The following is a 20394-nucleotide window of genomic DNA, read 5'->3' as shown; positions in this document are numbered from 1 at the left end:
ACTTTAGTGTTTCTATTCACTACAAATTAGATAATTATATTGTAACCAAAAATTTGTATTTCTTCCCAAAGATTTGCATTTTTGTTTTAAATTCATGTATATTTATGAGGAGCAGTCTCTATTGTTGATTAATTTCAACATAAACACAAAGCAATGATCATGCTAAAATAACATTCAGGTTCATTATCAAGAACAATGAAGCATGGATTTAAATCATGATGACTATTTCAAAACCAAGGTGGTATGAAAATTATATAAAATTGTATCTGTCTTCTAAGAGAATTCACTAAAGCTGAATTTACATTATCCAGTACATCCTGTGGTAGCTATCTTAGTGCCTGGCATATAATAGGAGTAGGTGTTCAATTGAGGTTTCTAAGTCTATTGATTGATGGATTTCAACCTTGGATGCCTTGAATGAAAACAAAATGAATTTAAACCTCTGTTCTTATTTGAATCAAAACCCATACAATGGGGCATTCCAAAAAGACTAACTGTTTAAAATTTTGCCAACCTGAAAATGTCACTAAAATTATAGCTAGATTATATACAAGGAGAGAAAGGAGTGCCTGGGGGGGGGGTGTGTATTACCTTCAGTTCAGCTCCAACTGAGTTAAAAACAAGAATGCAACAATGCTCAGAGAAAGATGTCAACTTGGCTACATTTTCATATGGCTTTTTCAGCGACAGGCAAGTGCATTGCTAACAATAGAATACAAAATGTTACCTGGGTGTGTGTTTATAGAGAGATGTAGAAAAATCATAGATGGATATGTAGATGATAGATGATAAATAGTAGATAGAGATATTGATATATGAATTCAGCATTTCCTAAAATTTCAGCAGAGCTCATAAGGGAAATCTGTAGATACTCTATAATGGTGGTGAAGACTTAAGATATAAATCACTGAATAATAATTTACCTCTAGTCATTCCATTTTCTATTCTTTATTTTTTTATAAGATGTTCTGCAATGGTCACATCAGAAGCCACAGACATCCTTGTTTGCCAATAATCTGTTCTTTCTTACTCTATAGCAATGAACATTCTCATACCACATTGCAAAAACCAAGAGCATAATGTATGTGGTGACCATTGACAATTACATAAAAATGTATTAACGCAAGATGTGCCTCTAGTTTACCTTGTACATTCCAACATCTACATTTTAAATTACTTATAGTTTCTGTCTCACAGCTTTCACCACTGTGTGACAGGTTCAACCTGATAATTCTTTTTTCACCTTTACATACTTAGCACTCAGCATATTGCCAGGTAGATAGTATGCATTCAGGAAGTGCTATATTAATTATAAGTGACAAATGAAAATCAGTACATATTAAATGAATTACCAGTTACAAATGACTGAATGTCTCTGTGAGGTATTAAGAATTCAAAGATAAATTATCTATCTACACTGAAGTAATATATCCATGATGTTTTTAAAAAAACAACCATACATCAGAGCCATTAAAACTGAAAGTAAGCATGTTCATAAGTGTAGCTGGATTATTTATAAGCATTCTGGAGTAAGATAGGAAAGATAAAGATGAATTCCGGCAGATTTGGGACCAAGTAAATCTTGGGAGAAAAACTGTTAGTTGAGGGGCACCTGGGTGGCTGAGGTAGTTAAGCATCCGACTCTTGATATCAGCTCAGCTCATGATCTTGCCTTTTGTGAGATGGAGCTCCAGGTAGGGCTCAACGCTGAGCATGGAGCCTACTTGGGATTTTGCTCTCTTTGCCCCTTCCCTGTTCATGTGGACACATTCTCGCTCACGCTTTCTCTCTCTCAATATAAATAAACAAAAATAAAGTAAAAAAAAAAAAAAAGAAAAACTAGTAGTTGAGTTGAGATTGGAAGGATATATATATATATATCCGAAATCCAGATCAGGTAGAAAGGGAGAAGTATAAATAAAATTTCAAACAGAGGAAAATCACAAAAAACAAACAAACTCACTAAGGTATGAAGTACAAGTATGCTTAGTACTTTGAGTTATAATTATATCATTTGCTATCTAAATTTTAATAAATGAGAGCATCCTATTTTCTCTCTTAAGGAATTTCATTATTTTCAGCTTCCTTGTTAAAGTGCATGGTGGGTAAACCTTGTGTTGACTTAGCTTTGCCATAAAGATCCAGTTCACTGTTGTGGGGAATCCCACTAAAGTTAACACATTATATCTTAAGAAATTCTGACAGAGCAGTGTTCCATACTCCCAAATGAACTTAATGAAATATACCATAAAAAGTTCTTTAACTACCATAAGAAACACAATATAATTCTATAGCTTTATCAAGCCTCAAAGGAGCTCATTTCTCTTGAATGATATTAAAATTACTTTCTTTTTGGTACAGAAAGGCAGGAAAGCAGTAAACTCTCCATTCTGTGTGTCCATGATATTCTGACCTGGCTCTCTATAGACAGATATCCTTTTGTAGAAGGCTTATATTTTGTTTTGTTTTGTTTTTGCCCTCCTCAAAAAGTGACTTTGTTTTTAATTAATTATTTTGCCAAAAGGCAACAATTTATTTGGGCCCCATGTAGCCAGATATCCAGTGACACCTCTCAGATATCCATAAAAGACTCCTTTAATTCTTCCTAGTGCTCTTGTCATTTTCCACAAGCACAATATTTCTATGTCTGTGGCAGATTCTCATGGTGGATGACCAAATCTCCATTCTCAAGTTATTTTTCCTAAACACCTTCCAGTCAGGGGTGGCCATATGACTGAGTTATAGACAATGACAATGACACAAGTGAAAATCTGCTGCAGTGTCTGGGAAAGTCTTTGTTCTGTCTGACACAAATACTGCCTTTTCCTTTGGCTCTCTGTTCTCATCTTGCTGTAGATACTAATGGAGTGTCTGCAACGGATACCTTGGGACCACGAGGGAAAGGACTGAGAACTGCAGAGCAACAGACCTGACATTGCTAACCTCCTAATCTAATGCCAACAACTACCTACTACTTCTAAATTTTTCTCATTATTTAAAACAAACCCCTATTTTTAAGCCATTGCAACAGGGTACAGAATCACCTTTATCATATCACCACCATTCTGGTTATGACTAGACAGGTATTCTCTAACATGATAGAAGTTTTCTCTACTAATGCTCCATATTTCTGTTTGACCTCTTACCAGCAACACCTTTAGTGTCCATATTTCTAACAATAATCTCCTCAAGGCAATGCAGACGTTTTCTATCATGTATCTCAAAATTTTTCCAGCCTCTTTTCAGCATCCAATTGCAAAGCCACTTCCACACTTTTCAGTGTTTGCTAAAGGAGTACCCTGTTTCTCAGTATCAAAATCTATATTAGTTTTCTAGGGCTGTTCTCACAAATTACCACAAACCTGATGGCTTAAAACAACATAAATTCATTCACTTACAATTCTGGAGGTCAAAAGCATGGATTCAAGGGCTGGCAAGACTGTGCTCCATCTGTAGGTTCTGGAAGAGAAAAAAATATTCAGCTTTTCTAGCTTTTACTGGCTACCCAGCATTCTTTGACATTCTTCAGCATGTGGCCAAATTACTTCATTCTACATTTTCCTTCTGTAAGTATCTAATCTCCCTCTGCCTCTCTTATAAGGATGGTCATTTAGAGCCCAGCCAGATAATACAGTATTATGTCTTCATTGTAAGATCTTTAATTTAATCGTATCCACAAAGACACCATTTCTAAATAAGCTAACAATCATAAGTTCCAGGAATTTGACTGAATATCTTTTATGGGACCATTTATCAGCTTACCACACATCAATTAGGGATACTGGTCTGTTATTTTCAATGTTTTGTACTAACTTTGTTTGAGGTGGGTATGAGGATAATACTAGCTTTACAAAATGAGTTGGGAATTTTTTCCTCTTCTATTTTCTGGAAGAAATTGTAGTGAACTGGTTTAATTTCTTGTTTAAGTATTTGTGAAAATTCTTCAATAAAATTATTTCAGCTGGGAGATTTCTTTTTGTAAGTTTTTAAAATTATGAATACAATTTCAAATACATGAGATATAATTGTGTTTTGTGAGAAACTGGTCAATTTTCAATGCCATATTTATCATTTTTATGCCTGCCAGGCCTATAGTAATATTTACTGTTTCATTTGGATATTAAATATTTTTATTTTTTCCCTTATTGTCTTGCTAGAAGTAAATTTTTTTGTCTTTTTGAAAAACCATATCTTTCATTAATTTTTTCCCATTGTTTTCTCTTTTAAATTTCATTGCTTTTTGCTCTTATCTTTACTATTGCCTTACTTCCACTTAACTGGGTTTATTTTGTTCTTTTTCTAAGTGATTGAGACAGATTATAGATTTATAGATTTATACCTAGATTTATATATAGATTTATAGATTTATATCTAGATTATAGATTTGATATTTTCCCCCTTTTCTAATGTATTAATTTTAGTACTATGATTTTTCCTCCTATTACTGTTTTAGCTATGTCCCACAATTTTTTTTAATGTTTTATTTTTATTTCCATTTAGCTCAATATATAGTGCTATTTCCTTTGAGATGTCCTCAATGACCCATGGATCATTTAGAAATGTGTTACTGTGGGTTTCTAAGTGTCTGGTAATTTTCTTGTTATCTTGTCATTAATGATTTCTAACATTATTCCATCATGCCCAAATAATACATTCTCTATGATTTCAATTTTCTAAAGTTTGTTGAGGTTTCTTTTATGGCCCAGGATATGGACATCTTGGCATATGCTCCGCAGGCACATGAAAATGTATATTTTGCTGTTGTTGAACAGCGTGTTCTATAAATGTCAGTTGAATCTTGTTGGCTGATGATATTATTAAAAATCTCTATGTTATTATCTATTTAATGGCCACTAGGTGCTGGCAGGGATAATTCTGATTCTCTATTTGACCTTCTCTGATATCATCCTAGTGGGGATGGGGCATGTTAAAGTTTCATGAGGATGGAAATCTAGGTTCCTCACTTGGCCTTTGCTCATGTGGGTAATGGTATGACAACTTTTTTTTGGTTGGTTGGTTGGTTTTAATTGAGTTATATATTTTTCAATTCTATCTTGTTAAGTATATCCTCTCTTTGTCCTCTGGCTAGAGAGAGCATGCTCTTGCTTGGGCTTTTTGTTGTTGTTGTTGTTTGCAACCATTTATAGTTCTGGGTTGCCATTTTCTCCAACACCAGACATGGTGTTTGTTAGACAGTTTTTGTTAGATTTAGCAATATTTGTTTTATTTAGCTAGATTTCTTAAATTTGGATCATTTGCTATTGGCAAATGAAATAGAAGTTTTTGATAGATTTAGCAATATTTGTTTTATTTAGTTAGATTTCCTAAATTTAGATCATTTGCTATGGGCAAGTGAAATAGCAGAAATTATACATGCTAGTTCAAAGATGAAGCTTTTAGTGCAATCATGTGATTTCACCACTGTACTTTTCTTTTTCCATGAAGGGACAATATCCAGATAGAAGCTATGCTTTCCTGAATCTTAAAGAGAAGACAACATAGAGTAGGGTTGCAGCCAATCTACAGCTGTCATGAAATCTTAATGAGAAAGAAATCTTTTTGTTATTATAAGTCACTGAGGCTTTGGAATTGCTTGCTATCACAGTATAATCTTGCAAAACTAACTAATATATTCATGCTAAATAACAATATTATTTTTTCTTTGCATTTCCTAAAACTTTCTTTATAATAATTAATTCTGGAATTTTATTGTTTTATGTAAAGCGTAAAAACATATATCTTATGAAAAAGCAATATTTTATGATGTTTTTTGGGGGTTGACATTAGGGTTCATGGAGTCCAGAGATGACAGCCTAGAAAGAATTCTTGAAGACATCTTTGGTGCCAAAACGTGATTTTACTGAAGTATGGGGACAGGACCTGTGGGCAGGAAAAACTGCCCCAGGAGCATAAGGAGAGACTGGGACTGGATATATACTACGGAGTTGGGGGTAAGTAAAGTCCAGGGGAAGTTTTCGGTGAGATTTTCATATGCAAAAGAAGACTCCCAGGATAGTGGAGGCCTAACTATTGTCAAGCCAAGGTGTTTTTTCTTTTTTTTTTTCTTTTTTTTTTTTGCTCTAGCAAAGTATTAACATTAAGACACTAGAGAGTTCCTAGAGAAACATTTCACTCTGCCAGCCTCAAGTATTTGTGAACGGGCTGTAGGTTATAAGCAAATTTAGTTCTATCCGCCATTTCCCTCTGCCTTTGTTTCCCACATCACTATAGAGGGTGATAGAGACTTAGGTCCTGCAGGACTATGTTCTCTATCAATTAACCATTTGTTTTCCCCTTTCCTTTGTTCTTGGGCAGCAAGGAGTAAGGAGCGCTGGGGGAATATGACACATATACCACCTGGGGGTGGGGGTGTTTGCAGCCTGTCAGCTTGCCCTATGCTCCCTCATCATTGTATGTATTGTGACAAAAACAATTTCTACTTTTTTGGTAGCAATCCCATTTTCCAGTACTTCTCAAACATTGACAATAGTACTTCTAGATGCAGTTCATCTCATACAAGAAAGTAAAAGTTACAGAATCTGGTCTGGGTCACCCGTCAGAAGAACCAAGCAGCACTCAGAGATCTTGGAAGACAGGAGATTTATTTTACACCTGTGGGCTCAGAGGAGATCATTCTCCAGAGGTCTGAGCCTGGAGCATAAGCAGAGGGAACAATTTATAATCTGTTACTTCCACATTTCTCATTAATGTGAGCAAGCGACAAGCAGGGTGAAAGAACCTGGAAGCGGAGTCTTTGGTCAGGGACAGGAATTTTCTCTATCAGTCCTGCCAGCAATCTTATAACAGATTTTTCCCTATCATTCCCTCACTTTGATGCCCCTTTAAACCAATCTAGTCTATATTAGAGGACATCATCTTTATTAATTATGGACCAGTTCTTTTTCTTCAGTTCCCTGAATTTGGTTGTGACTATTCCCAACTGGTTTATAAAGTAATAGCATTCTTTGCCAAGGAAGATGCAGGTGCTGCTTTTCTCAGCAGTGAGGAGGTAAAGTGCCCATCTGTTTTGGAGGGCAAGTTCTGCCAGGGAACTTATTTGGCTCTGCAGGGACACTAGGGAGTTGGCCACTTGTTAGTCACACAGAAGAGCCTATGCCTCCAATGCCAGTACCTACCCCATGACTATTTCTGCCCCTAGGAGTACAGGTAGCACAAATGCTTGTTTACCCTGAATCTTAAGGCTGAAGGTTAATCTAAGCACCAACTTTTTAATCTCTTTTTCTTGAAGTTTGAGGCACATACATCAGTGCAAACACTTCCCCAAAATGGCATCAGCAACTTCCTTGTTGGCAGGCAGCCCAGTAGACTGAAAGAGGTTACACCACATTTAAGCTTTTAAAACCCCAGATTCTTCCACTGAATGTGGATTCTCTTACAAATGAGGCCCAGAGTAAAGGCAACCAATACCTACAAAACATCCTATCCATAAGAGGAAGGTGACTGTGAACAGGATGTGAATTGCCCCAGCTTTCTGGGGCAACCTCTGCCAATCTAATGGCAAGGAGTAAGGACAGTCTATTTATGTCATCAGACCGGTGATTCTTCCAGCTTCTGCTGTGCATAGACCACCCGGCTTCTGGGGTATGGCTGGAGTAGGGCTGAAGATTGGACTTGGGTCAGTCTTCCAAGTCTGGGGCTCCTCGGGATTGGCCTTCTTGACTCTGGAGTGGTGGACCCACTATATGGGTCCCAGTCCACTGTAATTTGAGAGGGCCTTTTTCCAGTCTTTGACCTAGATCTAGTCCCCTGGTGAGAGAGGGTGTACAGGGGATCCTAAAGAGATTGGGGCCCTCTCAAAAGGGGAGAGACCTTGAGTTCCTGGTGTGCAACAGACATGCAGGAGGACCAGGGACAGCAGGTCCGGCCGTGGGAGGTCTGTTTCCTGCCAGAATTTGGCTAAGGTTCCCTTGAGGGTGCGGTTCATCTGCTCTACTTTTCCTGAGCTTTGGGCATGTAAGCAGTCCGCCACGAATGCAGGCCTGTTATCACTGTAGGTTGTGGCTGGTAACCCAAACTGGGGAACAATTTCTTCTTTGAACTCCTGGTGGGGTTGCAGCACAGATAAGGGAGGGAGTTATGTCTATCTCCTTATTAGCTGCTATCTGGCTGCTTTGTGTGTTAGATGATTTACTTGATTTCCTCGTGCTGTAGGGTTGTCTCCCTTTTGGTGTCCTTTGGAGTACAGAACTGTAACTTCTTTTGGAAGCCAGACGGCCTCGAAGAGCTTTGTTTTGATGGTCTTCCCTGCCATGATGAGAAGGCTCCTCTCTTTGCAGATTGCCCCATGTATGTGTAGAAAGGTATACCGGGAGTCAGTCGACTCGCTTGTCCTTGCTAATGGTGAGGGCTCGGATTAAAGCATGTCACTGCATACTCTGCCTTTTGAACGCCCTCTGTGATGAAACTGCTACCATCACTGAACAAAGTGAGATCTGAGTTCTGTAGGGTCTTGTCACGCAGATCTGGGCAGCTTGTGAATACTTTATTGGTCACCTCAGAACAGTCGTGATCTGGTTTTCCTTCCTCAGAAGGTAGGAAAGTTGGGGGATTCATTGTCCACACTGTTTTGAGTGACCTGTGGATTCTCTCAGAGGAGCCCTAGTATTATGTTAGCTGAGAGTTGGAGAGGCATGAGAGACAGGACAGCATGAGGGATGTTGACATTTAGTTCTTGTCCCAGGGTGAGTTTATCTGCCTCCTTAATGAGCAGAACTGCGGCTGCTAGTGCCCTAAGGCACAGTGGCCATCCTCCTGCCACTGGGTCCAGCCTCATAGACAGGTATGCTACAGGCTGCTGCCAAGGGCCAAAGATCCGTGTGAGAACCCTGAGGGTGAGCTTTTCCTTCTCTTGCATAAAGAAATTAAAAGACATTTCTATATTGGCAGGCCAAGGGCTGGTGCCTGCCCTAAGACAACCTTTATCTCTAGGAGGCAGCTTTGGCCTCCTCTGTCCAGACAGGGGTTCTCAATCTGTCCCTACCAAGAGATTATAGAGGGGCCTTGCTATTATTGAGAATCTGGGGATCCAGGTTCAGCAGAATCCTGCAGCCCTGAGGGATTCTTGTAACCTGCTCTTAGTTTGGGGCTGAAGTAGGGAGGTGATGATCCTTCCCTCTCTGGCTCTAGTGCTCTTTTTCCTGGGGTAAGGAGAAAGCCTAAGTATCAGACTTGCTGTTGGCAGATCTGTGCTTTATTTTTTTTTCCCCCATGAGATCCGGTACCCTGAGTCTGACAGAAGTTGGAGGAGGGCCCTTGTGCCCTCTGTACAATTCTCTCAGGTTTTGCTGGCAAAGAAGAGGTCATCCACATGCTGGACAAGGGCAGTATGTGGACTCCCTTGGAAAGTCAGAGAGGTCTCTGGCCAGTGCCTCCCCAAAGAGGACAGGTAAGATTTTTTGCCCTGTGTCTGGTTCGGTCCATTCAAAGGCAAACAAGGGTTTGCACTGGGGGACCAAGCAGAAGAAGGCATCCTTTAAGTCTAAGCAGGTAAACCAGCTGGCAGAGCCTGGGATCTGACTGAGGACCATATACAGGTTTGGGACCACCGGCTACAAGGTTTGACTGGTCAGTACCCTCTTCCTGGCTTCTTGACAGGCAAGAATCGATTGGAAACTATTCCTATGCCACCACAGACTGTATGCCGTTCACCACGGAATCACAGAGGGACCCACTCAGACTCCGTAGGCTTTTGGGGACCTTAAGGGTGCTGGGGTGCCTGGGTGGTGCAGTCGGTTAAGCATCCGACTTCCGCTCAGGTCATGATCTCGCGGTTCGTGGGTTTGAGCCCTGCATCGGGCTCTGTGCTGACAGCCAGCTCAGAGCCTGGAACCTATTTGGGATTCTGTGTCTTCCTCTTTCTCTGACCCTCCCCTGCTCACCCTGTCTCTCTCTCTCTCAGAAATAAATAAAACATTAAAAATAAATAAATAAATAAAGGTGCCTATCCATGAAGCCACAGAATTGAACTCAGCAGGCAAGCCAGAGGGACACACACATTCACACTCACATATACACCAAAGGTTATTACATTCCTTCCCACAGAATTCCTGCCTGTGAGGCCACTGGGGTCTCTTGGGAGTGATCAGGTCCACTTCCACTGCTATGAACAGGACAGAAATGGGGCCCAGGCCTTACCAGTATCTGATGTTGGGTCCAGGTCCTCAGCTGCGAAGTCACCTCGAGTCTCTCCAGTGGGAACTGTGGCCTGGCCTGAGGCGACAGAGCGGGAGACTGCTGAAATTCAGGCAGGGTGTGCCTTCTCCGTTGTGATTCCTCATTCAGTCACTGCCTGGCTGTTTTCTCAAGCGGGTGGCAACAATGGGCCAGCGTGGTTCCGTTTGCCGGTCAGGGAAGCAAATGTTATGGAATTTGGTCTGGATTACTCCGTGGAAGAACCAAGCAGCACTCACAGTCTTGGCAGGCAAGAGGTTTATTTAATACCCTCGAGCTCAGAAGTCACTCTCCAGAGGTCTGAGCCTGGAGCGTAAGCAGAGGGAACAATTTATAGTCTGTTACTTCCGGCTTCCGCATTAGTAGTAATTTGGTGCGCGCGGCATGCTGGGTAGGAAGAAAACCCTGTAAGGGGAGTCTTTGTGGAGGACTGGAATTTCCCTGTCGGTCCTGTGGGCCATCTCATAACAGATTTTTCCCTATCAAAAGGAGAAGAGGGGCACCTGGGTGGCTCAGTCGATTAAGCATCCCACTTCCGCTCAGGTCATGATCTCACAGTTCGTGGGTTCGAGCCGCATCGGGCTCTGTGCTGACAGCTCCGAGCCTGGAGCCTGTTTCAGATTCTGTATCTCCCTCTGTCTCTGACCCTCCCCTGCTCACACTGTCTCTCTCTCTCTCTCTCTCTCTCTCTCTCAGAAATAAATAAAACATTTAAAAAAAAAAGGAGAAGAAAGTAAGAAAGATAGAATGGCACTGTGTTTGGTGCCTTTATACCTAGAGATAATTTCCACTAACAAATTGAATCGAATATTTTCTAGATAAGTATTTATTCACTTTATATTCTGAATATCTGATAAAGACATGGATCTTACATCCCCTCAAAATAAAAATAATTTCAGAACTTTTAGATAAAATTTTCATATGATATATCTATGTTATGCATATCAAATATGAAAATAATCTTTGTTATTTCATTTTTATACAAAAAGTGCTTCCTAAAAATAAATGAAAATTATACAACTTCAACAGAGAGTAAACTTTTAATGGAAAAGATGATGCTATGGGGCATGAATAAAATATTCAGATTATAAATTGTGGTTGACATGGCTAAACAAGTATCAGTTTTACAATCTAATAGGTCAACATTTTCATCGTGTTTCTGTGTCAACACTTTCTATAAACCTTGACTCCCAAAGATATATAAAAAGAAGTAGAATCTGCAGCCCTATAGGTCATCTCATAAGATGAAAATATGTTTGTGTTCAAGAAACACTAGAATTCTCCAAGACCTTTTCATGAATTTGTGATGTTATGTTATGTTACTTCCTTTATCTACAAGTCAATGGAAGCTATAATATTTTGCTATGAGAAAATAGAAAAATAATACACATGGCAAACTAATGGTTACTTCTGAAAGTCATTTAAAAATTTGTATAGTTTCCTCAGTGTCTACAGATTTATTTGTAGGGATAACTTGATAAGACTTTGTTACTTTTTACTGAGACTTTGCCGATTTTTTAATGTTTATTTATTTATTTTGAAAAAGAGAGAACAGGAGAGAGGCAGAGAGAAAAAGAGAGACAGAATCCCAAGCAGGCTCTATGATATCAACACAGAGCCCAATGCAGGGCTTGAACTCATGAATCATGACATCATACCCTGAGCCAAAATCAAGAGTAGGCCTCTTAACCAACTTAGCCACCTAGGTGCCCCTGTGACTGCCAGTTTTAATTGTATTCTTTCACAATAAAGTATTTATTTTATTGCTCATTACAACCCCACCCAAAAGGGCACATGGCCAAGAGACATCATAAAAAGAAAAACAAAAACAAAAACAAAAACAAAAAACAGGGTCTGATTGAAGTGAAAAAATGACTTTAGTCATTTTGTAGATAAATAAGACTTTTTTCAGGACTGGCAGCAATCTCTGATGCTACCATTTACCAGAACCAAACTCTAAAACAAAAGTCACAATAAGTTATGATCATATTCATCAAAATATAAAAACAAGACATTTTATCAAATGTTGGAGTTTTTCAAATGTGCAAAGAGCCTAATTTTTTCTCTTTTTTAATGTTTATTTATTTTTGAGAAAGGTGGGAAGGAGGGGCAGAGAAAGAGGAGGACAGAGGATCCAAAGTGGGCTCTGCATTCAGAGCAGAGAGCCTGATGTGGGGCTCAAATTCACAAACCATGAGATCATGACCTGAGCCAAAGTCAGGCACATAACCAACTCAGCCATTTTGGGCCTGAAGAAACCAAATTTTTCTAATCACTATTTTGTGGGTTTTTCTTTTGCAGAGTAATATAAAACTTAAAGATATTGGCCATGTTTGATAAAGGAAGGAGCTCACACACAGAATTATTCTTTTACACAGTTAACACACAAATAGCAGATTAACAAACATGATTTAGTTGTTCTAAGAAGTTGGTAGACTCACTCAATTTTATATTGAAGCAAAATGCTTTGTTATTTCATAGATGCTTCAAAATTCTGACAAGTTTTAAAGATTTCAGAGTTGATAATGATTTCTTTGGTTTTATTTTATTTTTTTAATGTTGTCAGAGGCCTGCTCCGACAGGTCCAGGGGTCCCTGAAGGATGGATGGTGTCGGCGAGAGAGAGAGTGAGAGAGCCCTGAGATTCTTTCTGATCACCAGGCAGGCATCTCTGACCTGTCGGTTTTGGTGTCTTTATTTAAAGGTTGAAGAACAACATGAGATCAGAAAAAGGAATTTTTACAATGGGAAGCCTTTTGTGAATTACCTCAATCATAGTGAAGTTGAATTGTACAACTAAGGAAATAACAGGATGTTCTTAATGAAAAAATAGGATGACATATATATGTTAAGTCGTAAATAGTTAGGTTAGGAATTATTCTGTTTGGCTCTCAAGAGGATGAATGTTTTTGAACTGGTTAGTTTGTGGAAACCTATTTGATGCTAAATGTGTGAACACCACGGGGGCCCTAAATGTGTTAGCTTTTTGCTTTTGGGTTATGTGTTAGCTACTCTTTTCTATCCTCATCCCAGCCACCTGTAAGGGAGGATGTTTGCAGATGGTATGCCTTTGGGAAGGGACTGCCATATATCATCAGTTAGAAGAAGCCTTCTGTGTTAAGTTCTACCCCTGTTTGTTCTTAAACTCTAAATTAGGCTCTTTGTCTTGGGGCCAGGCTCAATTGTCTTTGATATGCAAGGCCCATAGGAAAAGGCTTTTGACAATCACCCACAGAGCTCTCATCTAAAATCTCTTTTGTAAAGGCAGGAATATGCTTTTCCTTATGTGGTATCTGTGTTCGGAATATGGGTCTGATATGGAATATTGTGAGGCCTGGTCAATACCAGCAGGCTCATTTCTAATATGAGCCAGTAGTATCAGAAGGAGATACCAGTTTTTGTTTCTCACAGCAGGAGCTGTGCAAACACTGCCATTTCTTTGCTGTGACTGCCATCAGAGAGGCCAGTGCGGCTCCCAGCATAATGTTTATTTATTTTTGAGAGAGAGAGAGCATAAGCATGGATGGGACAGAGAGAGAGAGAGAGACACAGAATCCAAAGCAGGCTCCAGGCCCTGAGCTATCAGCACAGAATCCCACAGAGAGCTTGAACCCACAAACCATGAGATCATGACCTGAGCTGAAGTTGGACGTTTAACCCACCGAGCCACCAGGGTGCACCAATAATGATTTCTTTATAGAGGCACCACTTCAAATGGCACTTTCTGTCCCCAATCAAATGTGACCACTTTGACCCATATCAGTCTGATCATTTTCAATTACAGGAGTTCACATTTCAAGGGAGAGTATTAGAAAAATAAACCAAAAAAATAACAAAATTAAAATTAACACTCAAACAGAACAGAAAGTATCTCCTCTTGGACTCTGACTTTCAAAAAACTTGGGCTCCACTAGAAAAATTGAAAGTATTCATGACACAAAGGAAAGATTTTAGAAACTCACAACCTGAAATTGAGTAAGAATATATCCTCCTTTCCTAGAGTGATTTGCAATATTTTCTCTCTTTGCATTCAAGCTTCATGTTAAACCAGCAGAGAAACAAAGGTGTGACCAGTAAGATCAAAAACAAAAACAAAAAAACCAAAAAACTTAAGTAAAATGCAAATCCTAACCTCTACATACCATGCACATTATTGTTCATAGCATTTCCATTTGTAATAACCAAAACCTGAAAAGAACACAAACCTTCATTAAAGGTAAGTGGACAAATTGTTATAAAGCCAAGCAATTTAATATTTCTCAGAAATAAAACAGAATAAACTATTGATACACACATAAACATGGATAAATCTCACAATTATGCTGAGTGATAGAAGCCAAAGACTGTGTACATTGTGTATGTTTCTATTTATGTAATATTTTAAAAATGCAACCTAACCCATAGTGGCAGAAAACATAATAATGATTTCCTTAGGACTGGGGATGAAACATGGAAAGGGTCAGAAATGTGGCCTTTTGGAATTACAAAAATACTACTGGGGTAATAGATATGTTATCTTGAATGTGGTGATGGATGAAAATATACATATGTCAAAATTTATAAGATTACATACTTTTTTTGTGCAGTTTACTCTATGGATATTGTACCTCAATAAGACTCATGAAAAACAGACAAAATAAGAAAGTTAAGGTCTAAATTGTCAAAATAGCAATTTCTTTTGAAGGCTTGAACTTTTTATCACACCATTTAAATTATTTCCATCACTTTGGAATCTTGAGTTTGTGCTCATCTTTTAATTGCCTAAAAACGTCCCTTACAATCTCTATTCATATGAGCTTGCAGCACACTTAAAAATAATGTGCAAACCAAATTACACCAGGAACGTTATCATTTTGTCAATATCACTACATAAAACATAAAATGCAAGCAGGTGGAAAAGGTGTTAATGGGATTTTAGAAAATACATGTATAAAAATAACTTCAAAGCTTTGTTATTATCATGATTATAGAAGTACCAACATTTAAATGGTTGTATCAGAATGCAGTATGTTGTTCATTTACATCTTAACAGTACTGAATATGTTTACATCTTCACTTAACCAGCCGGGGAGAATTTTCTGGCATTGTTTTCTTTTCCATTCATATTAACGTATGGAAATGCACACTTAAGAATTTTTTGTGAACCTAAAAATTTTGCACACAAAGTAAACTACAGTAGCAATTTCCTGAATGAAACCATAAAGGATACAAGTCACAAGACTCTCTAGAAATGCATAACCAGACAGCCGAGAGCTACTGGAACGTAGTACTGAAAATTGCTGGTGATCAGTCTGTGTGATTTTTTGTTAACGTTTATTTATTTTTGAGAGCGAGAATGTGCAAGCAGGGAAAGGCAGAGAGAGAGGGAGACAGAGAATCCAAAGCAGGCTCCTTGCTGTCAGCACAGAGTCCAACTTGGGGCTTGAACTCATGAACTGTCAGATAATGACCTAAGCCAAGGTTAGACGCTTAGCTGACTGAGGCACCCAGATGCTCCGTGTGATTTTTTAATGACAGGTAACCGTGATATTTTAGGAGCTATAAGTGGCTCTTAATAGTGGATGTCATGATTCTTTTCCCAATGTCATTTCACTTAGCATATAAAAACTAAACAACCCCAAACTCTGCCTGCTGAAGGCAAATTACAGCCCTCTTAAGTTCTGGTGGATTTGAGTCAAAAACATTTTCCCTGACCATCTTCATTAAAATGTATTAATATCAGAAATGTAACATGTTTACTCATTATCAGTAGTGCTTATTCTGTGTCAGGCATTGTTCTAAGTGTTGTCTAGATATTAATTCTCTCAATCCTGATAAAAACACTAAAAGGTAGCTAATAGTGTTATTCCAGTTTTAACAGATGCAAAAACTTTGGCTAGAGAGGTTAACATAAGAAGTTATTATGGGTTGAACTGTGTTCCCTACCCCCAGTTTATATATGGATGTCCTACACTCCAATACCTTAGAACGTGAGCTTATTTGGTAACAGAGTTCTTACAGATGTAATTAGTTAATTTAATATGAGGTCACACTGGAGTAGGGTGAGCTCTTACTCCAATAGGATTGGTATTCTTACAAAAAGGGAAATTTGGAGAAATATGGACATATAGGAAGAACACCAGGTGAAGAGGAAGGCAGAAATTAAGGTGACGAAGCAGAAGCCATGGAATCCCAAAGACTATCAGCAAACCACAGAGTATGGAACTGATTAGCCTTCACAGCCCTCAGAAAGAACTAACTCTAATTTCAGACTTACATTTTCAAGAAGTATAGGAAAGTACATTTCTGTTGTTTCAACCTCCCAGCTTTGGGTACTGTTATGACAGAGCTAGAAAACTCACATGGGAATGGAATGTAGATACCTGACTCCAGAGTACACACAATGCTATGTACTCCTACACATATTAATTACATTTTTTTCAATATTTATTTATTTTTGAAACAGACAGGGAGTGAGTGAGTGGAGAAAGGGCAGAGAGAGAGGGAGACACAGAATCTGAAGCAGGCTCCAAGCTCTGAGCTGTCAGCACAGAGCCCAACGTGGGGTTTGAACTCCTGAACCGTAAGATTATGACCTGAGTAGAAGCCGGATGCTTAACTGAGTGAGCCACCCAGGCGCCCCCTTTATTAATTATATTTTAATTCTAAGTTAGGAAGGAAAAGATGTTAGTTCTACAAAGAGGACATATCTAGAAAGAAACTCTAGAGACAGGAATGTACTGTAGTCTCAGAAGTAGGAATCCAAGCATTTTGAATGAAAGGCTAGCTGAGGGTCGTCTGTGTGCTGGAGATGGAGTAAGAGAGGAGAAGGAGGAAGACCTAGTGTAATATTGTACTTCAGGGGCGCCTGAATGGCTCAGTCAGTTAAGCATCCAACTCTCGATTTTGTCTCAGGTCATGATCCCACGGTCATGGGACTGAGCCCCACATCAGGCTCTGCACTGACAGCATGAAGTTTGCTTGGGATTCTCTCTCTCCCTCTCTCTCTGCCCGTCCCCTGCCCTCTCCCCCACTCTCTCAAAATAAATAAATAAACTTTAAAAAAAGATTGTACTACAAGAGAGGTAAAATTAACTTAAAATACCTCACATGTTTTTCAAATGTGCCTAAAATTTGGATGTGCCTAAATATCCTGGTGTGATAAAAAGTGCAAGAAGCAGATGAGAAAACAATATTCACTGCAAAACCAAGAGGGTGGCTAGAATTACAGCAAATTCTCTCTGTGACAGAATAGCTCTCATAAATAACCTCAAGCATGGCTGATTTAAAATTTCAGACCAATTGACCTGAAAAAGTTGATGAGCTCCTCAAATACCTGACATCCAGAAAATAACTTTGCTCTGAGAAATTCTCATATGTCTTAAAGACAACTTCACTGTTAAAATTTAGTGAGGCCAAAAAAGAAATCTAAGCCTAATGTAAATCCTTTTTGTTTTTGTTTTGTTGATGGAGGGCCTATTATATGCTTTCTGGAAGTGTTTGGAATTGTTTTTCTTTTCAGTATATACACATATCTCATCTTAATATTTATTAGCACAGCTGATATACCTGGATAAGGAACTGCTCCATTCCCACAACATTGCTTTCGGGAATATGCTTGTAACAGGCAGCATTACAGTGGAGAGTTTTAGGATGATTACAGATGTTTTCCATGGCCTATCATGTTGTTCAATGTATAACTCCTAGATGAATGAAATACACAGTGTCCAAGTCAGGTGATTGCCAACACATGTCTAAAAGGGGATACATAAGTGGGCACCTGCACGGCTCAGTCAGTTGAGTGTCTGATTTACCCTCAGGTCGTGATCCCAAGGTTGATGGGTTTGAGCCCAGCCTTGTGTGGAGCTCTGTACTGAGAGCTCAGAGCCTGGAGCCTGCTACATATTCTGTCTCCCTCTCTTTCTGCCCCTCCTCTGCTCATGCTTTCTCTCAAAAGTAAATAAACATTAAAAATTAGTAAAAAAAATAATAAAAGTAAAAGAAGACACATACGGGACTACTCCAACCTTATGTGTCTATCTAAAGCTAGATCTGACAGGAGACTGTTATGCTCTAATAGTTCTTCTGTGACCTTTATATACCAAGACTTTATCTTTGAAACTATGCATTTGTTGGTGAGAATTGTGGAAAACAGGGAGCTCTTCCTTCTCTCAGAGAATGTTGTTTCTCTTTAAAATGTATATCCTGATTGTGGGCGCCTGGGTGGCTTAGTTGGTTAAGCTTCCGACTTTCACTTAGGTCATGATCTCACGGTTCGTGGGTTCGAGCCCCGCGTCGGGCTCTGTGCTGACTGCCTGCTCAGAGCCTGGAGCCTGTTTCAGAGTCTGTTACTCCCTCTCTCTCTGACCCTCCCCTACTCATGCTGTCTCTCTCCTAGAAATAAATAAAACATTAAAAAAAAATTAAAAAAAAATAAATAAATAAAATGTATATCCTGATTGTAAGATACAATCCTTCCTTTCATACCCTAAATTAAGTGAAACCTTTTTCTCCCTTTTTCATTTGAATTTAATACTGACGTTTGTCAATATGGTTGTAATACAATACTTACCCATTTATCAGTTGTTAGACATTTCCACTTATTGACTTTACAAATAATGCTGCTATGAATACTCACATACAAGTTTTTGTATAGTCATATCCATTTCTCTTGTGTTTATCTCCAGCAGTGGAATTGCTGGGTCATGTGGTAATTCTATGTTTAACAATTTGAGCAACTCCCAACATTTTCCAAAGCATATGCATCAGATTACACTCCTACTGTCTATGTGTGAGGGTTTCAATTTCTACATTCTAGCCAAAAAGCTATTTGTATTTTTCACTATAACCATCCTAGCAGATGTGAAGTGATCTCTTGTGGTTTTGATTAGCATGAGTCTAATGGCTAATGATATTAGGCCTCTCTTCAAATGGTATTGCCATTTGTATATTTTTGTTGGAGAATTACCTATTTGTAACTTTTGTCCACTTTTAAATTGGTTTGTTCACCTTTTAATTATTAATTGTAGGAGTTTTATATATTTGGGATACAAGTTTCTAATCAGATATAAGATTTGCAAATATTTTCTCTCATTTTGTGGCTTGGCTGTTAATTTACTTGATAACATCATTTGCAGCACAAAGTTGTGAGGTTTTTAAAAGTTTTTATGAGGCCAAATTTATGTAATTTTCTCTTATTGCTTGTGGCTTTGGTGTCATATCTAACAAAGGATGGTCTAACCCAAGATCATGAAGATTTATTCCTATGTATTCTTTTAAGAAGTTTATAGTTTGGGCTCTTGAATTTATGCCTATTACCCATTTAAATGAATTTTTGTATATGGTTTAAGGAAGTACTCCAATTTTATTATTCTGTATGTGGATATCTAGTTGTTCTAGTACAATTTGTTCAAAAGACAATTCTTTCCACTTTAAATTGTTTTGGATTCTCTGTGAAAATCAATAAACTATAAATATAAGAGATCATTTCCAGAGTATTAATCCTATTTCATTGATTTATATGTCTGTCTTTTTGCCAGTTCCTCTCTTTCTTGTTTGTTTTTTTTTTTTTTTTTTTTTTTTACTTTTTTTAATGTTTTATTTATTTTTGAGAGAGATAGAAACAGCATGAGCAGGGGAGGGTCAGAAAGAGAGGGAGTCAGAATCTGAAGACAGGCTCCAGGCTCTGAGTTAGCTGTCAGCACAGAGTTGACGTGGGGCTTGAACCCCTGAACTGTGAGATCATGACCTGAGCCAAAGTCAAACGCTTAACCGACTGAGCTACTCAGGCACCTCAGTACCTCTCTTTTTTGATTATTGGAGTTTTGGAGTAAGTTTTAAAGCCATGAACTGGGATTGCTTCTAATATGTTCTTTTTCAAGATTGTCTTGACAATGAGGTTCCTGGCATTTTCATTTGAGTTCTTAGGATCAGCTTCTACAAAAATGGCTGGAATTTTAACAGGGATTGTACTGAATCTGTTGATCACTTGGGGGACTATTGTTATCTAAACAATAGTGGTTCTGCTGATTCCTATACATGAGATGTCTTTGTTTAGATCTTTATTTTCCAACAAAAAAGTTTTCTAGTTTTCAGAATAGCAGTTTTGCACTTAAAAAAATTACTCCCAAGGATTTTGTTCTTTTCAATGCTGTTTAAGTGAATTGCTTTTCTTAATTTCATTTTCAGATTGTCATTCATAATTTGCAGAAAACAGATCTCAAAG

This window comes from Hyaena hyaena, unplaced genomic scaffold, assembly GCF_003009895.1.
Source record: "Hyaena hyaena isolate Hyena2069 unplaced genomic scaffold, ASM300989v1 scaffold_651, whole genome shotgun sequence".
Lineage (NCBI taxonomy): Eukaryota > Metazoa > Chordata > Mammalia > Carnivora > Hyaenidae > Hyaena > Hyaena hyaena.
Note: the sequence above shows the minus strand (reverse complement) of the source record.